Genomic DNA, 25,749 nt, shown 5'->3' on the forward strand with positions numbered 1-25,749 from the left:
AGAGAAGGAATAGTCTTGGTCCTCAGAGGAATCCGAAGAAATAGACAGTTGCTCAGAGGAAGCAGAATCTTCCTCTTGTCTAGGCCTTTTGTCAGGAGGGGGCTGTGAACCCCTGATAAGAGAAATCAAATCTTCAGCCATTTTGAGCATCTGTTTCTTAGGCATAGGGCCTTGAACAGGAGACTGAAGTGTAGTCTTTTTAGATTTAGAAGGAGTCTTTGACTTAGAAAACGTTTTGACAGAGTCATCGGTCTGAAAACGCCTTCAGAAACCAATGGCGTTTCAGAAGCACAGACGTCCTTAGAAGGTAAATTGTCGGAAGGGCCTGACGTAAAAGGCTGCATCGGCCTAGTACATTCAGTCAAAATATCCGTAGCGGTCTCGGGTTCCAGAACTGCGGTAGTCAGGGGCTGCGTCGGAGCCTCACTGAGAACCGGAGACCGGATCAACCGAGGCCTCAGAGTCTGGCTTAAGCCTGGGCTGTCGGTCCTTATCCTTGCACTTTTTGTGCACGCCGGTAGTCGGTAGCTCCGACGGCATGTTATAATTAAATTTTCTACCAAAATAGTGTTGTGCGAAATCAAATCGCCTTTTAATAGTACGCTTATTAAACCTAGCACAAAACCGACAAGAAGTGACGTCGTGATCAGGGCCTAGGCAAGGTATGCAGTAAGAATGAAAATCCTTATGAGGTATTTGCTTCCCACAAGAAATGCAGTTGTTAACTTTTTCTGACATCGGTCTGAGGCAAGAAAAGTTTCCCCAACGGGGTACTTAGCTTTATAGAAGACTTCGGTCTGAAATTCGAATTTGACAATCTCAGGAGTCAGCCGACCGGCACTTGCGAACTGCTTCTGCTTCGGGCACCGCGCGGCAAGAAAGACGGAAGAAAATGGAGTCGGTTGCAATATATGTACCCCTGGCGCACTGACGTCAGGGATGAGGCGACAGCAACAGACGTCGGACCAAGACTTTGGAAATCCGGCCGAATGCGGGACCGCCTGACGACAGGATAACCCAAGTGTGATGACTGCAGCAGGGTAACACGATGAACATCCCAAGGCCTGCAGGATTTTCCTTGCAGATAACTGGGTCTTTGTTGCCAACTTTTTGAAGTAAGAAGTCAGTTGCCTTTGCTTGTCTGGCGTGAGACAATCCATCTGGGCAGTTATATTTAAGCTTGCACCCAGGAATATTCTCTTGAGAGGGTACTACTTTTGATTTATTTTCGTTTACTGTGTACCGTAGGCAAATTAGTAATCTTTTTACAAACACCAGATGCTTTAGAAGAATGTCTTTGTTCTCTGCGTAGTCGTCCAAGTAGGGATATATTTCAATTCCTCTTTGTCTGCAGAATGCAATTACTGGTGCCAGGCATTTTGTGAAGACCCTGGGCACAGTAGATAAGCCAAAGGGCAGTGCAGAGAATTGGTAGTGCATTGAGCCAGCTATGAATCTGAGGTATCTTCTGCAAGACTGTCTGACTGGGACATGCAGGTATGCCTCTTTTAGGTCCAAAGTTACGAGCCAAGCCTTCTTGTCCAGCATGGACAGTAGCTGCTGAAGAGTCAACATCTTGAATTTTAGAACATCTAGAAACGTGTTTAGTATAGACAGGTCCAGTATTGGTCTCCAGGTTTTGTCATTTCTGGGCACCAAGAAAAGTCTAGAGTAAAATCCTTGCCCCTGCTCTTGCTGTGGTACTTGTTGAATGGCCCTCATGTCCATGAGGGATGTGATTTGCTTTTGTGCCTCTGCCCATTGATTGTGTGACAGATCTGGCATACCTTCTGCCCTTGGTAGGGTGTGAAAATGGAACCTGTAGCCCTGGGACACTATGTTCAAGACCCACTTGTCCTGGATAATCATTTGCCAATTTGGTGAAAAAAGTGCTAGTTTTCCCCCTAAGGGGGCTGCCAAAAGATAAGTACTTGGATCTGGCAGAGGAAAGTCACTGGGACGGTTTCCTGTAAGGTTGCGATTTGTCTTCTCCGCTCTTGGAGGTAAGAGCATCCCATTGTTTAGGCCGGTATGAGCCTTGAGGCTGAGATCTGCCTCTGGGACGTCTGTATCTGCCTCTTTGTGGCCTGACACTGGAAAGGACCAATTTTATGAAGGCCAGTTCCTGCTAAATCTGGGTGGCTGTACCTGTAAGAAATCCTTAACTGTCTGCATGGATTTCGCTTTATCCTCCATTTTCTTCAACACCTCTTCTGCTTTAGCACCAAACAAAGTATCATGCTGTAATGGAGCATTTAATAATTTTGCTTTAACATGATCAGGCAGATTCTGTTCCTTTAACCAAGCATGCCTTCTAATAACCGAACCTGTAACAGCGGCCCTGCAAGAGGCCTCCAGTGAATCATAACCACATTGCAAAGTATGCTTTCCCACTTGTTCAGCTGCAAGCAATAAATCCTGCATTTCTTTGTTTTCTGAACATTCAAAATTTGTTAACATTTTCTGTTTAAGCAGAGACATTAAGTATTGCTGATATTTAAGCATATGAAACTGACAATTTAAAGTCCTTACAGCCAAGGTAGCAGAAGTGTAAACTTTTTCCCCCATCTGTCCAGTGATCTAGAATCCCTATCAGAGGGGACAGGGTTTTTTGCAGTGGAAGCTTTGACCCCTTTGGGACCCTGAGATATAGTTTCTGGGTCAGCAGCGGGGTTTTTATATAAGAATTTATGAAACTCAGGGACCCTGTAGTATCTGTCTGGCTTAGCAGGTGCAGGGGGTAGTGTGTCAGGAGACAGGCCGGACTCTGAAAATACATCATCTACAATGTCTAGAACAGGTGGAATAGCAAGAGGTCTGTGCTGAGGTAGTAGCAGAAAGTCTCTGAGCCTTTTCTTAGATTCCGAGTAATCTTGGCTCTCCCAGTGGAAATGCTCCCTCATGGTATGCAGGGTTTCCCCAAGAGTAATCCTCAGGAGGAGAGGCTGAAGGAATGGATTCTTCAGCATCAGAAACCTCATAGGGAGGAAAAGAATATCCCTGTTCAGAAGAGGAATCAGAGGAAATTGAAACCTGATCAGAAGAATCATATTCTGTCTCTTGCCTAGGCCTCTTATCAGGAGGGGGATGGGAACCCCTGATCAAAGTAATTAGGTCTTCGGCTATTTTAAGCATCTGTTTTTTAGGCATGGAAGTCTTGAGTAGGAGAATGCTGTACTTGTTTCTTTGTCTTTAGAGCTGCTTTAGTCTTTGTCTTTGAAGCTGAAGATGGTTTAATATATAACTGTGTAGGTCTGAAGACACCCTCAGAAGCCGATGCCTGCTCAGCGACTCCGGACCCATCTGAGGGAATGATTTCCAAGTGTCCAATACCTTGAGTATCCAGAGGCCCAGTCGGCTCCACATGGGAGTCGGAAGCGGCCTGTGGCTCTGAGGTAGCGGGTGCCAGGGGCTGCAAAAGTGCCTCACTGAGAACCGGCGACTGGCCTAACGGAGGCCTCGTCGTCGGTTTTGGACCTCGGATGCCTATCCTTTTCCTTGTCCTTGCGTTTTTTGTAAACTCCAGTTATCAGCTGTTCCGACAGCATTATATAGTTAAATCTTCGGCCAAAGTAATGAAATGCAAAATCGAACCGACGCTTAATAGTGAGTTGGTTAAATATAGCACAAAACCGACAGCTAGCAACGTCATGGTCAGGGCCTAGGCAAGGAATACAGTAAGAATGAAAATCCTTATGAGGTATTGCTTCCCACAAGAAATACAATTGTTAACTTTTTCTGACATCGGTCTGGAGCAAGAAAAAAGTTCCCCCAACGGGGTACTTGGCTTTAATGAAGACTGACCGGCACTTGCGAACTGCTTTTGCTTCGGGCACCGCACATGGCAAGAAAGACTGGAGAAAATGGCGTCTGCTGCATCTTTTATACCCCTGGTGCACTGACATCACGGAAGAGGCGACAGCAACAGATGCCGGACCAGGACTTTGGAATTCAGGCCAACTGCGGGTAGCCTACCAGCAGGATAACCCAAGAGTAATGACTGCAACAGTGAAACACGGTCAGAAATTTCAGTATCCTGGTCTGAAGATTCATAAGCAAATTCAATCCTAGGTCTCTTAGAAGTGGATGGCTGGCTTTCCCTGATTAAAGTTATAAGGTTTTCAGCCATTTTTATCATTTGTTTTTTAGGCATAGAGGCCTGAGCATGCGGCCTGGGTGTCGGTTTTCTAGGCATGGTTCGAGCTTTAGGCCTTAAAGAAGGTGGCTTCGGTTTAATATGCAAGTCCATAGGCCTGAATACACCCTCAGAAGTCGGTGCCTGCACAGCGGCTCCGGACCCATCCAAGGTACAGACATCCGCAGGTTCCACAGTTGAAGCATCTCACGGCATACCGCACTCCGAATGGGTCTCAGTAGAGGCTTGCGAATGAGAAGTAGCGGGTATCAGGGGTTGCGAAAACACCTCACTGAGTACCGGAGAACTGGCGACTAGCTTAGGAGAAGCATCGTCTGCAGCTTTGGACCTAGGTGGCCTGTCTCTGTCTTTATCTTTGCATTTTTTTCGTAATGCCAGTAGTCTGATCGCTTATCGACGACATATCTGGATAACTGAACACAGAACCAAAATATTTAGAAGCGTAAATATGCAGATAACTGATAGTTCGTTGGTTAAATAAGGCACAAAACCAACAGTGAGGTACGTCGTGGTCGAAGAGATACTCTTGTCTTTGTGGAAGACAATATGGGGGGGGGGGGCGCTTTGCTGATGACTTCTGTGATTCAGAAATTCTCTTTGCCAAAATAACCACTACAAGCAAAAGAGTTTTCCATGAAAGATATTTTAAATCACAGGTACTTACTGACTCAAAAGGTCTCTGGGTTAATCCTTGAACTACCGTGAGGGTCCCATGGTGGAGAAGTTCTTTGACTGGAGGTCGGAGAAGGAAAACTCCCTTCAAGAAAGCTTTGCATAGTTTAGTAGAAGGCAAGGAAAAATATTGGCTTCCTGAGTGAAAATTAGATATCACCGCTAGCTGGAGCTTAATAGTGGAAAAACTAGCTCCATGATCAAAGAGGTGATTAAGGAAAAGTAAAATGTCTGGGACTGAAGCTGAAAAGGGGGTCAATGTTCTCTTTAAAAGCCCATACAGAAAATCTTTTCCACACATCTTGTAGTGCTATTAGTGAAAGACTTCTGAGAGACCAAAACAATGTGACGTACTGGGTAAGCGAGCTTAGACTATCTAGCAATAACGGGAATTGTAGAAAGCATGCAGATAGTTCGAGGGCATGGAGATTGGAGTGCTGGAGTTCTGATGGGTGAGGCAGGAGATCCAGAGAGAAGGTCCAGAATCCATGGAGGATACTTGAGATGAGACCATAGATAGGGGAACCACACCTGACGAGACCAAAAGGGGGCAACTAGGATGACTGAGCTCCTTGACCTGCTCACTTTCTGAAGAAATCTTGGGATCAGAGGTAGAGGGGGATAAGCATAGAGGAGACCCGGGGGCTAGTTGTGGACTAGTGCATCCCTCAGTGACTCCTCCTGTGGGAGGATCAGAGCAAAATACTTGCTGCACTTGTTGAGGGGAGAGGTAAAGAGGTCACAGCTAGCCAATGGCTAAAGATCCTGTTCACTACTGATTGGTTGAGGAAATACTCGTGAGGCATCAGAATGGACCTGCTGAGTCTGTCCACCAATACGTTGTTTTTCACGGGCAAGTGCATTGCAACTAGAAAGTGGTCTGAACAGCGGGCAAGTGCATTGCAACTAGAAAGTGGTCTGAAGAGATCGCCCATTCCCAGCCCCTCATGGCCTCCCTGTATAATGAGTAAGAAAGTACAGTTGTGTACACTTACCATAAATGTAGATGTTCGAGTGTATTCACTCTTGCAGTCATTACATTTGGGTTATCTGCTTGCAGTAGCCCTCAGTCAGCCTGATTAACAAAGTTTTGGGACCTGCTTCGGTTGCTGTCCCTTCTTCCATGACATCAGGTCGTCAGGGGTATAAAACATGCAGCCAACGCCATTACATCAGTTTTTCTTGCCCCAGATGTCAGGTGCCCCCCTAATGGGAAGCAATTAAATCTATAAATACAAGGATATACCTACAACAAAAAAAGCAAATACACCAAAAAGCTTTTAGAGCATAGTAAGTGAGATTAGAGGTATAGCCAAAAGAATAAAGGGGGCTGGAGGGAGGGCAACCAGGACTGCAACAGTGAATACACTCGAACATCTACATTTATGGTACGTGTACATAACTGAACTATGTTCTTCGTGTTTCACTGTTGCAGCCATTACATTTGGGTAAATTCCCAAAGCTAAGGTTGGGAGGAGGAATTTACATAGAATTAGGACCAGCTATAAGGCCCTGCAAGACTGCAGTGGCAAAACCAGCCCTGGATTTAGAGAAAATTGGTAAATGATAATGCTTGGTGAAAGTATGTACAGAACTCCAGGTAGCAGCTTCTAGGATGTCCCTAGTAGGGACGCCCCTGACAAAGGCTGTAGAGGTAGATGCGGCCCTGGTTAGATGGGGTCTGATGCCCTGTGGGATAGGTTTTCCATGGTGCTTATAGCAAAAATGAATGCAGTGGCCCATCCATTTTGAAACCGCTTTCCCCTCTGTCCCTGCAGCAAATGCCACTAGCAGTTGTTCAAATTTCCTTTGAGGTTTAGTCCTGTCCAAGTAGAATCTAAGCTGTCTGTGCACATCTAAAGAGTGCAGTATCCGTTCCCCTTTGTTCTGTGGGTTAGGAAAGAAGGTAGGCAAATGAATGGACTGATTAAGAGCCACACTGGATACCACCTTGGGCATGAAGGAGGGATTGGTTCTGAAGGACACCTGGTCCGCATGAAAGATGATGAAAGGTTCCACTGCCATAAGGGCCTGTAATTCGGATACCCTTCTTGCAGAAGTGATTGCTAAAAGGAAAGTTGTTTTCCAGGAAAGAAATTTTAAATCTGCAGTGGCAGCTGGCACAAAAGGAGGAAGAGTGAGTTAATCCAAGACAAAGTTAAGATCCCAGGCTGGAGTTGGAGCTCTCCTGAGTGGCCTTAAATTTTTGGCCCCTCTGAGGAACTGCTTGAGCAGTGGGTGAGAGAAGAGGGGAGGCTCTGTGCTACAATAAGCTGAAATGGCTGAGGCATGACTTTTGATGGAGGAAAACGACAAGCCCTTATGAAGCATCTCGGTTAAGTACTGTAGAATCTGATGTAAATTGGGCACTGCTACGTTCATTCCTTGAGACTGGTTCCAGGCACAGAATCTTTTCCATTTTGTAGGATAAGATTTTCTAGTACAAGGCTACCTTGCCTCTAAAATGATATCCATCACTGATTTACTGAGGGATGGTAAATGAGAGATTAAGTAATTAGCCAGGCTGCTAGGTTCAAGGTTTGCAGCTGAGGGTGCAGAATCTGGTTCGCCTGCTGAGACAACAGGAAAGGAGTCTGAGGCAGGTGCCAAGGGTGAAACACTGCGCAAGAGTGGGTACCAGTGTTGCAGAGGCCAGTCTGGTGCAATTAATTTGTCCTTGGCTTGTCCTGTTTGATCTTTAGTAGTACCTTGGAGAGCAGAGGCAGAGGAGGAAAGGCATAAACTGCTTTTCCAGCTGAAGGCTAGAGCATCCACTTTCCAAGCTAGCTTGTGGGGAATCCTTGTGCAAAATTTGTCCAATTGATGGTTCTGGGGGGAGGCAAACAGGTCTATATCTGGGCTCCCCCATTTGCTTGTCAACATGTGGAAAATCCTTTGTTCCAGTTTCCACTTGTGTGGGTCCATGAGGTTTCTGTTTAGTCCGTCTGCCAGTGTATTTAGTTTTCCTGGCAGGAATTGAGCTTGTATGGCTAGTCTGCAGAGGGGGTAAGAATGTGTACCCCCCTGTTTATGTACCACATGACAGTGGTGTTGCCCATCTTTACCATTAGTTGTCCTTGAAGGCTGTCAGAGCATTCTGTACAGCTAACATTTCCTTTTGATTTATGTGCAGGTGCATTTGACTTGAGTTCCATTTGTCCTGAATGCACTTCCCTGCCAGGTGAGCCCCCCATGCATAGTCTGATGCATCTGTTGTCAAGATTTGGCCGGCAGGGGGTAATGTGAATGGTAGTCCCCTGTTTTGGTGGCAGGAATCTGCCCACCAAAGGAACTCTAGGTGTAGGCAAGGTATGACAGGAATCCTTGCTTCTAGATCCTGTGAATGTTGACACCATAGGCTTCTGAGATACCATTGTAGTTTCCTCATATGCAGCCTTGCATATGGAATTAGAAGAATGCAGGAGGCCATGAACCCCAAGGCTAGCAGTATTTGTCTTGCAGATAGCTGGGTTTTCGTGGCCACTTGATTGAAGTAAGTTGTCAAATTAATCTGTTTCTCTGGCGTGAGGAAAGCCAACTGGGAAGTTGTATTCAAGCTTGCTCCCAGGAATATAATTTGATGACAGGGTACCAGGTGGGATTTCTTTTCGTTTATGGTGAACTCCAGACAAGTCAGTACCCTTTGAACAAAGGCCAGATGATTCAAAAGAATGTCCTTGCTTTCTGCCTGAATTAGACAATCTGGCGTGAGGAAAGCCAACTGGGAAGTTGTATTCAAGCTTGCTCCCAGGAATATAATTTGATGACAGGGTACCAGGTGGGATTTCTTTTCGTTTATGGTGAACTCCAGACAAGTCAGTACCCTTTGAACAAAGGCCAGATGATTCAAAAGAGTACCCTTGCTTTCTGCCTGAATTAGACAATCGTCCAGGTATGGATATATTTGAATATTTCTTTGCCTGCAAAATGCAATGACTGGAGCTAGGTACTTTGTGAATACCCTGGGCGCAGTAGATAAGCCAAAGGGCAGTGCAGAGAACTGATAGTGCATGTAGCCTGCTTTAAAGCGTAGGCATCTTCTGCAAGACTCCTTGATAGGGATGTGCAGGTATGCTTCTTTTAAGTCTAGTGTTGCCAACCATGCATCCTTGCCTAGCATAGGAAACAGCTGGTGAAGAGTCAGCATTCTGAATTTTGGAATCACCAGAAAGGTGTTTAGAATAGAAAGGTCCAGGATAGGACGCCATGTATTGCCTTTTCTGGGTACCAGGAAAAGTCTCGAATAGAAATCTTGTCCCTTTTCCTCTTCTGGTACCAACCGAATAGCCCCCATGTTTAAGAGAGAGATTACTTGATTTTGGGCCTCTGCCCATTGATTTGGGGGTAGATCTGGCCACCCGCTTGGTGTTGGTAACATGTGGAAATGAAATCTGTATCCTTGGGACACTATAAAACCCATCTGCCCTGGGTAATGAGTTCCCAGTTTTTGGCCTGCAGACCAATCTTTCCGCCTAAAGGAGCATTCAGTTGGGAAGTGCTTGGAAGTTTTAAAAGCAAATAATTGAGACAGTTTTCCATAGGGGGAGTCTTACTACTCCCAGGTTTGGGTGCGGAAACCCAGCACTGCCTAATCTTGTGTGTCCCTTGGGACTGAAACATGGGGTTTCTGCTGTGTCTGGGTTTGGCTTGAGAAGACCTGGAAGGGGCTGGAAAAGACCAATTTTTGGAGGGCCAGTGCCTACTAAATCTAGGAGGCTGAACTAGTAAGAAATCTTTAACAATTTGCATAGACTTAGCTTTATCTTCCATTTTTTAAGAACTTCCTCAGCCTTGTTGCCAAGCAGGCGGTCCTGATTTAAGACAGCATCCAACAATTTAGCTTTAACATGATCAGGCAAAGATCGCTCCTTAAGCCAAGCATGCCTTCTGAGCACAGACCCAGTAACAGCAGCCCTGCAAGAGGCCTCTAAGGAATCAAATCCACATTGCAAAGTATGTTTTCCAACCTATTCAGCAGAATGCATTAAATCCTGTAATTATTTATTTTCAGCACAGTCAGGAATTAACATCATTTTCTGTTTAAACAATCCAATAACATGTTGCTGATACTTTAACATATGAAAATGGCAGTTTAAAGCCCTAATGGCCAAGTTTGCAGACGAGTAAATTTTCTTACCCCATCTATCCAGTGCCCTGGAGTCTCTATCAGAGGGGGTAGGATTTTTAGCAGTAGAAGCCTTAATGCCCTTGGGTCCCTGTGAAATGGTCTCTGGATCCGCAATAGGATTTTTAAAAAGGAACTTGTGAGAATCAGGAACCCTGTAATATCTGTCAGGTTTTTTGGGAGCAGGAGGCAAAGGATCAGAGGGCCAAACTAGATTCTGAAAAGGCATCATCAACAATGTCTAGCACAGGAGGGATAGCTAAAGGCCTATGCTGAGGCAGGAGTAAGAAATCCCTAAGCCTCTTTTTTGAATCAGAAAAATCGTGGCTTTCCCAGTGGAAACGCGCCCTTAGAGTATGTAAGGGTTCACCAAAAGAAAAATTCTCTGGAGGGGAAGCAGAGGGAATAGGGTCCTCTGCATCAGAATCCTCATAAGTAGATAAGGGCAAATCCAGATCATCAGAAGAATCAGAAAGATCAGAATCCTGTTCAGAAGATTCAAAAACAACTTCAGTCCTAGGTCTCTTAGAAGGGGGAGGTTGGCTTCCTCTGATTACAGTTATAAGATCTTCAGCCATTCTTATCCTTTGTTTTTTTAGGCATAGAGGCCTGAGCATGTGGCCTGGGCGTCAGTTTCTTAGGCATGGTTTAGGATTTTGGCCTAAATGAAGGAGGCGTCAGTTTAATATGCAAGTCCGTAGGCCTGAATACACCCTCAGAAGCCGGTGCCTGCACAGCGGCTCCGGGCCCATCCAAGGTAGAGACATCTGCAGGTTCCACAGTTGAAGCATCTTGCGGCATACCGGACTCCGAACGAGTCTCAGTAGAGGCCTGCAAGTCAGAAGTAGTGGACATCAGGGGCTGCGATAGCACCTCACTGAGTACTGGCGAACTGGCTTTGGAGAAGCGTCGTCTGCAGCTTTGGACCTCGGCAGCCTGTCTCTGTCTTTATCTTTGCATTTTTTCGGAATCCCAGTAGTTGGATGGCTAACCGTCGACATTTCTGGACAATTAAACAGAGAACCGAAATATTTAGAAGCGAAAATATACCAACGACGGATAGTGCGCTGATTAAATAAAGCACAAAACCAACAGCAAGGTACGTCATGGTCAGGGCCTAGGCAAGCAATACAGTACGAATGAAAATCTTTGTGAGGTATTTGCTTTCCACAAGTAATGCAATTATTCACTTTTACTGACATCGGTAAGAATCAAGAAAAGGTTTCCCCAACGGGGCACTTAGCTTTAGTTGAAGACTTCGGTTCTGAAACCCAAAAAATAAGAAGTCATGTATTCATCATAACGTTCCATCTGAGTAGTTATACTTTATTTTTCTGCAACCTGTGGGTATACAGATCCGTATCAAATCCGAGCCGGCAACTTTTTTTTCTAGCATCTGCTCCAAGCTCCGAGCTCCTCCCTCTACCCATAATACACCACCATCTCCTATCTTCCCTCAGATCGAGTTTGCTGCAACTATACATATTAGCAACTCAACTAAACAAATCTAACATTTTTGTTCACATGAAAAGGTCAGGGGGAACGGAGGGTGGGAAGGTTGCAGAAAAATGAAGTACAACTGGGCTAAGTGGAGAGCAACCAGAAATACCCCAGATCAACAAACCTTTAGACAGCTGAGAAATGCTACAAAAAAGCTATTCTCTCTGATAAAAAAAAACTACTATAGCAAGCTGCAGCAAAATCACCATAAAAATCCACAAAAATTCTGGGCAAGTGTGAACAACCTCCTTCACCCAGGCCACTGTAGCACTCCTTCACCTCTAGGGTCTGAAAATAATACCTCTCATCAAACTGCCAATGCCTTTAACACTTTCTTCACAAACACCATACAAACTCCAGCCAACCAATTATCTACAGACAACTCTGATCCCCCTAACTCCTTACCTAATACTCAGCCAACATTCCAACTACAACCCATCCCCACCTCCTACATCCATAAACTTATCCACAAACTCAAGCCTTGCACCCCCTCAGCCGATAACTTACCATCTGAATACCTTCAGCAAGCTGCCAAAGTTATCACCTATCCTATATCCATCCTGATAAACCGTACCATAACTGAAGGAACCATTCCCAATCTCTGGAAAATCTCTCATATTATTCCCTTACACAAAGGAGGTAATGCTATTGACTATTCAAACTACAGGCCTATAGCCCTCCTCTCTCCAATAGCTAAGATTATGGAAAAATGCATTCACCAACAGTTAATGAACCACTTACTAAAACATAACATACTAGCAAACTGTCAGCATGGTTTTAGGCCTTATCATAGTACCACCTCAGCTCTCCTATCCTTTACAAACACCATTAATAACCGTAATAATAGCAGTCTCTCATCAGCACTCTTTCTCGACCTAGCTAAAGCCTTTGATATGGTTAACCATCAATTACTCATAAACACTCTGTCATCCATCCCTCTAGACACCAAAGCAATTCTCTGGTTTAAGTCCTACCTTAGTAATAGACAGCAAGCAGTTCTTTGGGACAATCAACTATCTTCACACCTTCCGATTTCCCTGGGAGTCCCTCAAGGTTCCATTCTTGGTCCTCTCCTTTTCTCATTATTCATCAATGACCTTCAAATAGCCATTCCTCAAACAACCTGTATACAATATGCTGATGATTCCACTATTATATGGTCTGCCAACTCTATTTCCGAAATACAGTCTCTACCCCAGACAGCTTTTAACACCGTAGAGACATGGTTCTCTAAACGGTGCCTTCTTCTGAACACTAAAAAGACCAAGTTACTACTGTTTACAACAAACAGCAAGTCCCCCCCCCATACATTTCTCCATTCAATCTAGCAATGGTACCCTTATATCCCCAGACACTTCCACCAAACTATTAGGTATTACAACTGATAATAACCTCACCTTTGACATTCACATTAATAACACTATTGAATCTGTTAATAAAAAACTGGGCTCCTTATATAGGATAAAACCTTTCCTGACTCCAACTGCCAAAATGACTATTGCACACTCCCATTTAATTTCAACTCTATTGTATGCAGCCCCCATTTACACTAATCTAAAAAAAAGTAATCTTACCAAACTATCCAACTCCTATAATGGTATTGCTAGATTTGCCACTGGAAACCCATATAGAACTCACCATTGTCTTAACCTTCATCAACTAGACTGGCTAGAACTAAAAAACCTTCTGTTACTTTCCCAACTTACCATCACTCATAAAGTCTTCTATCAACCTAACAATACTCCAGTACTAAACAACCTTATATTACCCTACAGGAACCTTGATTCCTTACGCTCCTCCAATAAACTTCTAGCTAGGACCACCAAGTCTAACAACTTAGCTGGTGACTCACTTTTCTCAAATACTGTTGGAAAACATTGGAACATCTTGCCCTCTGACCTTACTGCACTTCCATCCCTTTCTCTCTTAAAGCAAAATCTTAAGAAACATCTTAAAAATCATTGGCTATGCCCTTGCTATTTCCCAGACTGAATCTCTAGATATCTCTTGTCATTTCTTGCCATTCTACTCTTCTCTTTCCTTTCTATCCCTCTACTTTAGAGGCAACTCAAATAATCTCTACTACTTGACAACAATTATTATCCTTTCTACTTAGCTAAGAATGTTCCCTGTTGGTAGTATTTCCTGCCTTTTGCTTTATACCTCCTCCTTTTCTTCCTTAACTATTTTTCTGATAATATGTTTAGTAAATTAACCATAGGAAAGTTACTGTCTGCGTAACTATTTTTACCTAGGTTTTAAAGATACCTCTAATAATGTCTATGGACTGCCCTAGACTTACATGCTGTAAAATGAGCTGTTGATGTATGTTGTATCTATTAGACTAATGTGTATTCAATTTTAAACCTTTTTTTGCTGTGGTGGTGGTTGTTGAAATTAGAGCTTTTCTCCCCAGGCCTCCACTGAAAATGGAAATATATCCAGCTGGACCAGCCCGGTTAACAAATTTTAAATAAATAAATAAATAAATAAATAAATAAATAAACTACTCAGATGGAACGTTATGGTGAGTACATAACTTCTTTATCTGAAGTAGTTAACTTCATTTTATCTGCAACCTGTGGGACAGAGTCCCCAGCTACTCAACAAATCCTGGGAGGCCCTCATGGAAGGATATTCCGGAGCACCGCAGAGCCAAAGGATGCTCTCCCTCTGGAAATCAGATCTAATTTGTAATGGGAGATGAAAGTATGAGAATTTGCCCAAGTTGCTGCTGCGCAAATGTCATCCAAAGGAACCTTAGACCAAAAAACAGCGGAAGTCGCCATGGATCTGGTAGAATGAGCTTTAATCAAACCAGGAGGAGATAACCCCTTGCCTTCGTAAATGTGTAGGATGCAAAGCGTGACCCATCTGGCTAAAAAACCCTTGGAAATGGCCTTACCCAAACGAGGTTTGGAAAATGAGACAAATAATTGGTCGGACTTACGGAAGGATTGTGTTCTATGAAGGTAGAAAAGAAGTTGTCTATGAACATCTAACACATGAAGTTTGTATTCCCCTTTGTTCTGAAAATCTGGAAAGAAAACAGGTAGATTTAATTGTTTGGTTTATATTTGATTGAGATGCCACTTTGGGTAAAAACGAAGGATTTGTACGGAGAGAGACCCTGTCTTTATGGAAGACCAAATAAGGAGGCACGGCAGACAAAGCCTGCAGCTCAGAGACCCTCCTAGCCGATGTAATAGCCACTAGGAAGGCTGTCTTTCAAGACAAAAACTTTAGATCCACTGATGCAGCAGGTTCAAAAGGAGGGGATACTAATGACTGGAGAACCAAAGTGAGATCCCAAGGAGGAACCAAATCTTTGATGGGGGACACAGAAGAAAGGTGCCTTTTAAAAAGGCTTTACAAAGCCTAGAGGAGGCGAGTGCAATTTTATTTTCACCTGCATGGAAATTATAAATGGCTGCCAGCTGTACTTTCACCGTGGAGGAGCTAGCTCCTTGCTGAAAAATACTAGTTAAGAATTCCAGTACCGCTGGAACAGGGGCTGTAAAAGGATCCAGGTTTCTCTGAGAGGCCCAGATAGAGAAATGTCTCCATTTACTGCGATATACCTTCCTAGTGGAATCTTTAAGAGAAGCCACTAGTATGGATTTTACAGGGGATGAAAGACCGGGAGTCCTGGCAATCAAGGGAACTGAAGCAGCCAAGCTTGTCAGCTTTATACTGTCCAGATTGGGAGGATAAGCACCCGAAGGATGAGAGATTAGATCCGGGCAGGGATCCAGAATCCACGGAGGTGCTAGAAGATGAGACCAAAGGAAGGGGAACCAAACTTGACAAGGCCAGAATGGAGAAATGAGGATCACTATGCACCCCAGTCGACAGGCTTTCTGAAGAAACTTCGGAATGAGTGGTAATGGTGGGTAAGCATACAGTTACCCTGGGGGCCAAGCATGGACTAGAGCATCTCTGGGGGCATCCCCTGGTTGGGGAATCAGAGCGAAGAACTTGCTGCACTTCGCGTTGGAAGGAGATGCGAAGAGATAGCAGCAAGGTTGTCCCCATGCAAGGAATATCTCCTCCGCTACTGACCGTTTCAGAGACCACTCGTATGGCATCAGAATAGCCCGACTCAATCGGTCCGCTAAAATGTTGGATCGTCCCGGGATGTGCATTGCAATCAGAAACCGACCAGTGGAAATCGCCCACTCCCACGCTCTTATGACCGCGCGACACAGAAGGTAAGATCTGGTTCCCCCCCCCCTGGCTGTTGATATACCAGACAACCGACATGTTGTCTGACTGAATTGCAATCGTACCCAGAGGAAGGACGGTGTGAAAGGCTTCCAACACTAAAAGCACTGCCCTCATCTCTAGAACATTTATGTACAATTTGGTCTCTATCTGGGACCACGTGTCTTGGACTGCCCTTCCCAAACAGTGTCCCCCCCCACCCGAGTTGGGAGGCATCCTTGGTCACTGTGGCTTGGGCTGGAGATGACACAAAAGGGTGTCCTGCTGCCACCTCCGGTGAAAGGAGCCACCAAAGGAGAGACGTCCTGCAGATGTGACTGATCCTTATTGGAAAATCCATGGGCAGGTCTAGCCAAGACCATTGGACAGCTAGAGTCCATTGAAGGACTAGCATATGGAGAAGTGCGCAAGGGAGAATAGAAATCGAGGCAGCCACGGAGCCCAGGGCCCGAAGCACATCGCTCACCTTTAGAAATTTGAGGTTTAAGATTAGAGCGATGTGGTACCTGAGGTGTGAGATCCTGTCTAGTGTTAAGAAAACTTTTAGCTGCAAAGTGTCTAGCCATGCCCCGGTGAAGTCTAGAACTTGTACTGGTTGCAAAAGGGATTTGTGAACACTGACTGTAATCCCCAGCTGATCTGCCAAGAGGAGAAAGTAATCTTGGGCCAGGCACAGAAGACGATTGGTGGATGCAGAGAAGAGCCAGTCGTCCAGGTAAGGAAATACCTGAATTCCCTGACGCCTCAGGTGAGCTGCTACTACTGCCATTACCTTGGTGAACACCCTGGGGGGAGCTGTGGTGAGACCAAAGGGTAGAGCTCTGAACTGGAAGTGACTGGCTCCCAACCAGAAGTGAAGGAACCTCCTGGAGCTTCTGTGGACCTTGACATGGTAGTAAGCATCCTGGAGGTCTAACGAGCACATCCAGTCACATTCTCGGAGATAAGGTAGAATGGACTGTAGGGTGACCATCCGGAACTTTTGTTTGGTGACAGACCGGTTCAAGGTTGGCAGGTCCACCGCCATTTTTGGCACTAAAAAGAATCTGGAGTAAATGCCTAATCCAGACTGGTTGAGGGTGACCGGTTCGATGGCTCGTTTGTGAAACAGCTTTGAAACCTCTAGAGCTGCGGCCTCCCTGTGAGCGGGTGGGACTTTCGGATTGTGTCTTGTAGCACTTGGTGGGGCAACAAACAGGATAGTGTAGCCTCTGGATATTATTTGTAGAACCCAACGGTCTGCATTTATGGACTACCACATGGCAGGGTGCAATGATAATCTCCCCCCGACTGCATCCCGCGTAGGACAGTCGGGCAACCCCTCAGGGTTGCTGAGTGGGCCTTTCATAAAAAAGTTCCCTAGACCCAAAGTTCCTGGGCCCCCTCTACCTGTGGGTCGGCGTCGATCCTGTCCCCCTCTGCCTCTGGAGGAAGAGTTGTCCTGAAACTCCCGGAAAAACTGCGACTTCCGGAACCATATCTTCTTTTGCCCTCTTTGGTTCCTAGAAAAAGACTGCTGAGGGTTAGAGAAGCGGATCCCGACGGCAGACAAAGTCTTCCCGTCTTTTTTGCTCTGGACAAGTGTGTCAAGTACTGTCTTCCCGAAAAGGGAGAAACCATCGTAGGGAGCATTAGTAAATGACGCCTTGAAAGGGTCCGCAAACTGACAACCTGAGCTAGGCGTGACGTCTCATGGCTACACCTATCCCAGCCGCCCTAGCTGCTCCTTCCGTGAAGTGAGAAAGGAGACGCATGGATGTGTTTGATACAGACTTCAGAGTCGACATTTTTGCGGAGAACAGCTGTTTGTCCTGCTGCGATAAAGACTCTGGGGGAGACTCAGCAAATTCCAAGACAAGGTCTTGCTGCAGCCATATTACATGTGCCAAATAGTTCAACGCACAGATGGAAAAGTTTGCTGATGAGTAAACGCGCTTCCCAAACCTATCCACCGACCTGGACTCCTTGTCCGGAGGGTGGACTGAGGAACTCTCTTGCACCAGTTCCTTCTTGGTGGCTGCTGCAACCACCATAGCCTCAAGGGGGGCTCCTTTAGACCAAGGTTGTCTGTCCATTGGAGGAGAAAGAATCTTGTCAGGTCATTTAGGGATTGGCTCTACGGTGTCAGGCTCCTTCCATGCCCGTGTGGTGATAAGGTCCACCAAGGGGTCTGCTGGCAGGGACATCCAGGAAGTAGATGGGCCCATGCCAAAGGCCTCCAGGAACACGGACTCATCCGTAGAAGGTTTTGGGGCTGACCAATCTCCCCTCTGGCGGATCTCCATGATGTCTCCAAAGGAGACATCTTCAGGAGATGACCTGGGGGAACCTTCTTCTTCATCTAAATCCATGTCCGTAGTGAGGGACTCAGGGGAGTCCAAGTGCCTCCTTTTGCACTTGCTCTTACGGGGGCCCTCTTCAGTGGGACTCTCTGAAGAGGACTCGTGAGCAGCAGGGGGTTCCTCGAGGGGAACAGCCGGGGCTCCTCTGGCAAAGGCTGTCCCTGACACAGGATGAAGGGAGTCGTTGCCAAATCCAGTGGAGCCTGGGTGGAATCCGAGGAGGTGGGCAGGGGTCTCAATCCCTGGGAGAGAACCCTCTCCACCACTTTGAATGCCGAAGGCGAGCGTACCTCCTTGGCACCCAGCAAGGAAGAAGCTCTCTACAGTTCCAAAGCGGGGATCAGAGCCGAAGTGAGGGTAGCCTGAGGTCCAAGGGAACAGTTCGGATCCGAAAAGGTCGGAGCCGAAGATGGATCCATTCCCTCGGGTCCGACTCCCTGTCCACTGCTCCGAGAGTCACTTGGATCCAAATTGGCCAGATCCGAGGAACTCAAGGTAATGGCCGGAGTCGAGGTTGGAAGAACCATCGGTGCGGAGCTACCAGCTCTAAAAACAGTTTCGGACCCAAGAACCCTGAAGCAGCCGCACGGATCAGGGAAGGAGAGATATGGCAGAAAAAAGGCATGGAGGTTCCCCCCTCCACAGGGAGAGGGGCCTGGCAAGACTCCCATATGAATTTGGGTCTGGATGAATCTCCGCATCATCCTGTCCATGTCCAAGTCTGATAGGCTCAGAATTGATCGCGAAGAAGCGTCCGACTCGGATCTGGCTGGTCTGCACATTATGGGTGAGGAAGGCCTCAGATCAGAAGTCTTCAACGGCTCCGGTGAGAAACAGGGTGAGCGGAGCCTGGGAGAAGCTGGCCTCAAGGTCTTGGATGGTGGAGTAGGGAAGAATTCCCTGTCTGGAGACCTCTGGCGGGGCCTATCCCGCTTCCTTTTTTTATCCTCTTTGCGCTTTTCTTTGTCTTTTTCTTTCTCTCTCTCTCTCTCTCTCTCTCTCATCTTTATCTTGGTCTCCCCCAAAGCCAGAACAAGCAGGAGTCTGAGTCCCTGTCTGCGTGGAGGGTTGGGTGGGAGTACCTGAGACAGAGGCTGTGGCAGAATCCAGCACACAGGCAGGGAGAAGACCCTTGGCAACTAACTTGGCATTCCTGTCCCCGAGGGCCCTCGGGTTAAAGCCTGCACAGATAGAACACTGTGTTGATAAATGGGGCGCTCCCAAACATATTACACACAGAGTGTGACCATCAGCTGGTGAGAGCTTATGGCCACACACTGTGCACTTTTTGAAAGCCGACTTAGGCTGATCAGCCATAGTCTCACACTAATAGCCATTTCCTAAAGATAACACACACACGTTGAAGGGAAGTGGGCCTAGAACTACTTTAGTAATAAAACAAAACTTTTTTTTTTTGGCTATACCAATGAACAGCGTACACTAAAGGGGGGAGGAAGGGAAAACTACCACTTGTACAAAAAAGGCAAATTTAACTACTTACTTATTCCTGAAGCTTAGAGCAAAGGAGATCACGATGCTTACTATGGAGCAGCAAACGAGATCAGAGGGAAGATAGGAGATGATGGTGTATTATGGTTAGGGGGAGGAGCTCGGAGCTTGGAGCAGATGCTAGAAAAAAAAGCTGCCGGCTCGGATCTGTATACCCAAAGGTTGCAGATAAAATGAAGTTAACTACTTCAGAAACTCAAAAATGAAAATTTCAGGAGTCGGCCGACCGGCACTTGCGAACTGCTTCTGCTTCGGGCACTGCACGGCAAGAAAGACTGATGTAATGGCGTCGGCTGCATGTTTTATACCCCCAACGATCTGACGTCATGGAAGAAGGGACAGCAACCGACGCAGGACCCAAGACTTTGTTAATCAGGCCGACTGAGGGCTACTGCAAGCAGATAACCTAAATGTAATGACTGCAACAGTGAAACATGAAGAATATCGGGTTCCTCCTTGTTTGTTGATGTACCAGACAATTGACATGTTGTCTGCGTGTATAGCAATGGTCCCCCAGAGGGTGGTTGTCCTGAAAGGCTTGCAATGACAGAAGGACACTTATCTCTAGGACATTGATATGCAACTTGGTCTCTAATGAGGGCCACGTGCCTTGGACCAACTTCCTGTTGAAATCCACCCCCCCCCCACCCCCAATCCAGCTGGGAAGTGTCTGGGGTTACTGTGGCTGTTGGCAGGGGAAGAGAAAACTGCCTGCCCAAACACAGTTCTTGGCACAGAATCTACCAATGAACATGACGTTTACAGATCAGAGTGAGTTTTATAGGCATAGAAAGAGGATAATGCAAGAGTAACCATTGAACCATTAATGTCCACTGGAAAATCCACATGAAAAACCTGGCCAGGGGTACTAGTATTATAGCTTCAGACATGCATCCCAGCACTTTTAATACCAGCTTTGCAGCAAGAGGAGGATGAGAGACAATATGTCCTGCATTTGATTTCTCAAGGAGAGAATTCTGTGCGATTTCTTTGTGTTGGAGGATAATCTACTGTGTTCAAGGTGTCTGGTTGAGTCCTTATGAATTTCAAGGTTTTGCACTGGAGATGGCTTTGATTTTGCCAAGTTTATAAAAATTCCTAAAAAGTTTGAGATGCTCATCAGATAATCTCTGGCTTGAATTAGACGATGCCTGGTTGGGGCAGTAAGGAGGCAACCGGCTAGGTATGGAAACACCTGGAATCCTGAGTCTCAAGTGAGCTGCAACCACTGCCATAAACTTGGTGAACACCTGGGGGGGCTGTGGTGAGACCAAAGGACAGTACCTGAATTGAGAGTCACTGGCTCCAGCTGGAAGTGCAGAAATTTCCTGGAGAGCCTGTGCATTTTTATGTGATAGAACGCTTCCTGGAAATCCATGGAGCACATCCAATCTTCCGTACACAGAAGTGGCAGAATGGACTGTACCATAACCACTCGCAACTTCGACTTCTTCATATATTGATTCAGTCTGCTTAGATCCAGAATTGGTCTGTGGTCCCCCATTTTCTTTGGCACCAGAAAAAAGCAGGCGTTCCGAATCCTACCTGTTTGGTTGAGACCTTTTGGATGGCTATTTTAAGAAGCAGTTTCTGGATTTCTAAGGCTGCTGACTCCCTCTGACTGGGTGGAATGTCAGGGAGTTTCCTGTTTAGTCTTGAAGGAAGAATGGAAAAGGGAATGCAATAGCCTCTGGATATAATGGAAAGTACCCCATTGGTTTTGTGTAATACTTGTCCAGGCCTCTGAGTGCAGTGAAAAACGTCCCCAAACTGCATCCAGAAAAGAGAAACGGGCAGCACTTCAGGAGCTCTACTATGGCCAGTCAGGAAAGGAATCCCTAAAGCCCTGATTCTGCAGACCCCCTCGGCCTCTACGGTGACACCTGCCAGTGAAACCTCCTCCGCTGCCTTTGGAAGAGGAATCACCCCGCAAGTCCTGGAAAGATGCCAAAGACTTTTGGAAACAAATTTTCTCGCCACCTCATTGGTTCCTGGAGAAGGTAGGCTGAAGGGTAAAAACTCTATTCCAACAGCAAGCAGGGTCTTTTCCCTCCTGCTCGCTGTGGCTAAGCATTTCCTTGACTGATGGTCTGAAAACAGAGGAACCATCAAAAGAGCCATTAACAAAGGCTGTCAAAGTATTCTGCGAAATCACAAAGCCTCATCGAGGCATGCCACCGTATGGCTATGCCTGAACCAGCTGCTCAAGAGGTGCCATCAGCTGCATGGGAAATTAACCTCATTGATGAGTTGGCTATGGATGACAAGTGTGGCCAGCTGCACAGAAACTAAGGTCCTCTGCAAACATGGACTCTGCGAGAGAACTTGAGAGCTCTTTTAACAAATCTGTCTGCAAACTGCTGAAATGGGCCATAAAATTCAACACCCTCAATGCCAAAATAGCTGAGGCATAGACATGTTTCCCAAACCCGTCCATCGCCCTGGACTCCCTGTTAGGTGGGGGGACACTGGAGCTTTGCTGTGCTAGCTCCTTTTTGGCTGCTACAACAACCATACCATCCACAGCAACTCCCTTACTCCAGAACTGGCAGTTGGTGGGTGGAGACAGAATTTTATCTGGACATTTTGGGTTTTGGAATCTGTTCAACAGTGTCTGGTTCCTTCTATGCCCAGCGGGAGACAAGGTCGATAAGCTTATCTGCTGGGGGGGGGGGGGGCACCCAAGATGTGTATTGTCCAGCCCCGAATGCCTCCAGAAACTCTGCTCTTCAGGAGCAGGATTTTGGACAGACCATCTACCTCTTTGCCTAAGGATTTCCATTATGTCCCCAAAGCAGACATCAGGTGGAGATCGGGCAGGGATCCTTCCCCTTCCTCAAAGTCTGTGCCCTCTGTGAGTGAGTCCATCAGGGAGACTATGTGCCTCCTTTTGCACAACCTCTTTCGAGGAACCTCCTTGGTGGGACGGTCCAGGGAATATCAGAAGAGGAGGGGAGTCCCTGTGTTGGACGTACATGGAGGCCTTCTGGAACTGGCTGATGGGCTCAGCATTCAAAACAGATGGAGGATGGGAAGTAAGAATCAAGACAGAAGAGGGCGGTTCTCTGGCTGCAGAAAAGACCCTTTCTACAACCCAGAAGTATGACAGACCCAGAGGAACCAACTCCCTCCCCCCTCTGAGCCAAAGCCTCAGAGGACAGGAAGTCGGGGCCAGCCCCAGATCTACATCGTCCGGAGAGAATCGGACCCAAGTTGTCTAGAGCTGAGGCACCCAAGGGAGGCAATCCAAACAAATTGGAGCTGAACTCTGCCCCATGGACCTGGCACAGACCTCTCAAATCAGAGACCCCCTCTGATCCGAAGACAACTGAACCAACCTGGTCAAGGTAACTATCGGATCCGAAGTTCAGGACTTCTTAGGATCCAATGGCGTGCCTCTCAGGGATCTTAAATCCTTGGGCTTCAAAACTGATGGATGGATCAGAGAAGGAGAAAGTTGTTGGACTTGACAGCTCACAGATCTGGTGGGGGATGGAACTGAAATGACCCCCATCGAATCTGAGCTCTAAGAAACCTCCACATCATTCTGTCCATATCAAGTTAGGAGAAGCTCCTGGAAGACACAGACAAGGCGGTGGAGAGCAGTCGCGAGGGACTGGTCAGTGTCTGGAGAATCTTGGATGGCAGGGTTGGTGACACTGCCTGTAAAGTCAGTTCTGGTGTATTGTCTCTAGCTCTTGATTGGAGGTCTTATGATCTAATGCTTGGATGGATCACATGGGAGACCTAGTACTGCCAGCAGAGACCGTAGGATCCAAGATATGAATCACCTAAGTCAGATCCAACATCTGATCTGAAACTCTTCTTAGTTTCCAGGATGGTTCCGAGGAGGAGGAAAGAGAGCTGTGGTCTCTCTTCCTTGGCTCTGAGACCACCTGTTTAGTGTGGGGTGGGGCTGGGGGGGGGGGGTTGAGCCCCAGCAGGCAATAAACCTTTAAGAATCAACCTGTTCCTTCGATCCAAGAGAGTTCTCGGATTGAAGATACTGCACACCATGCAAGGCATGTCCAAATGGGCAGCTCCCAAACAGTATACACACTTATTGTGGGCATCAGAATTGGGGATCTTATGGCCACAAGTGCACTTTTTGAAGCCAGTAGGTTTGTCTGGTTTCTCAGACACTAATTGCACACACACGCACACACACAGACCCTTAAGGAATCAAAAAGGGTCAGTCGAGAAATAACAAATTGGGTCACGGATGCCAGTGAAAGGCTAAGACCAGGGCTGAGACAAAAAAAATTAACTTTAAACTAGAGAAAGAGAGCTTAAACCTTTTTTTTTTTTTGCACTCACCAGAAAAAGAAGAACTAAACACTTAAACATTCCTAACACACACAGTCTATTTCATCCTAACAAATAAGTAACACAGCGAGGAATGGACACCGAGAACACCTAAAAAAAGAACAACGAGAAGTTTGGAACAGTACACACACTACCTAACCTAACACATGCACACTCTAGCTGAAGAAAAAAAAAAAAAAGAAAACACAATCCACACTTAAAATTTGTTACAAAGTGAAAAAGGAGGTGCAAATCTTACATTACGCTATGGAAGAGAAAGAAATTAGAAAAAAAAAAAAAAAGTTTCACTTCATCACGAAATCGCAGAGAGGCTTGATCTTCCATCTGACTGGAAAGGCGGCAAACAAGATCTGAGGGTTTAGGGATGCTCTAGGGGATTATGGGTAAAGTGGGAAGCTTGAGGCTTGGATCGGAAGTCTGCGAGGACGAATGAAAAGGACAACCATCAGATGCAACATTAAGCAACAGGGAGGTCCCACTGGTTGAAAAAAGCTGAACTTTTCAGATCGGCTGCATAACTCTCAGCCCATTAAATCATTGTTTAATGTGTAAAGGATAGCATAGCCAAATGCCCTGCATACGCCCCTCCCAGCCTGGTAATATAGCCACAAAGATAGTCAAAGTCCACACTGGGCCACAGAAATACCACTGCCCTGTCCAGGCAGTCACTTCCATTGTCACAATGCCAACACTACGTCTCACTGCAGAGTTCTTCAAAGCATTTCACCATGAAGATGACAATGAGGAGGGCCTCAAATAAAACTCCTCAACTCACACATTGCTATGGTTTCTACCAAAGACCAAGTGTGCACTTAATCACAACTAAATGGAAGGCACAACTTAACTGGGTAATGCATGCATCCTTAACTCACTTTAAGTAAGCATATCAAAACTAAAGTAAACTACATCACGAGTGAAGAAGTTGCCTGTCGGGCTTTGAAGGCAGGAAAAAAAATTGTTCTGTGTTTTACAATGCAGCCACAAAAGCACAGATACCAGTTAAAAATGCCTTAGTAAAAATTAACTTTGCTAACAGATGGGAGACAGATCCCGTAAATTCAACAGCCAGTGGAAGCAAGACTGGGAGTAAACTAATAAATATTTAGCAGAAAAGTATTATAATAAATGAAAGAAAAACCTGTCCCCCCGAATAAAAATATGCACTATTAAAAAACATCTTTAGTAATTGACAGAATGACAAAGGCATACACTACTGACACATTATGTTGACAAAACACATTATATGATATGTAATGAAACCACAATGCACTTTATTGTATCAGAACAGAGAAACAGTACAGTTCCTCATAATATCATGCAACTGGCAAATACTACATGTAATAGGCAAAATTTTCTGCAAACAGGATGATGCTGGTAGATGTGGTACAATCAGGAAACTAACTTGCAGTAAAAGTTAGAGCAGCAGTACTACTCCCTCCCTTTATATAGTACATTAAAATCAATAAAAGTAGCAACAAAGTGCCATCTGTACACAATAGTACAGCAAAAAAAGCTGGTATTGGGGTGACATAAGTAAAACAATCAATATGTTTTCTGCACATCAGATGTCGCCAGGTCATGTAATGTGTTACTAAAAATCTTCACCAGTGCATTAAAACAACTCATACTTTCTAACACACACATCCATAGGTACTGGGGATAACAAGTATCATCAATCTTAAATCTTAAATGTTTTTTCTATGAAAATGCAGTGCAAAGGATAATACTTTATTAAAAGCTGAATACCTGAGCTTCTGAAATGAGACAGAGGCACACAACCAGCTGTATCCAATTCGCAAAATAAGTAACTCAACACTTAAAAAAAATTACTAATTCTACAGTTACCACCAGAAGAACACACCTGCAAGGGCAAAATCATTTCAGCAAAGTACAGT

General features: G+C 45.7%; 1 protein-coding gene across 4 annotated transcripts in view; it reads right to left on the reverse strand.

The window, feature by feature from the left end:
- The window catches only part of OTUD7B (OTU deubiquitinase 7B), a 1,511,480-nt gene that overhangs the window by 894,906 nt on the left and 590,825 nt on the right, over positions 1–25,749 (reverse strand). The gene's annotated exons all lie outside the window — the stretch shown is intronic.

This window comes from Protopterus annectens, chromosome 8.part0 (assembly GCF_019279795.1).
Source record: "Protopterus annectens isolate FY-2018-M chromosome 8.part0, PAN1.0, whole genome shotgun sequence".
In the NCBI taxonomy this organism is placed as follows: Eukaryota; Metazoa; Chordata; order Ceratodontiformes; family Protopteridae; genus Protopterus; species Protopterus annectens.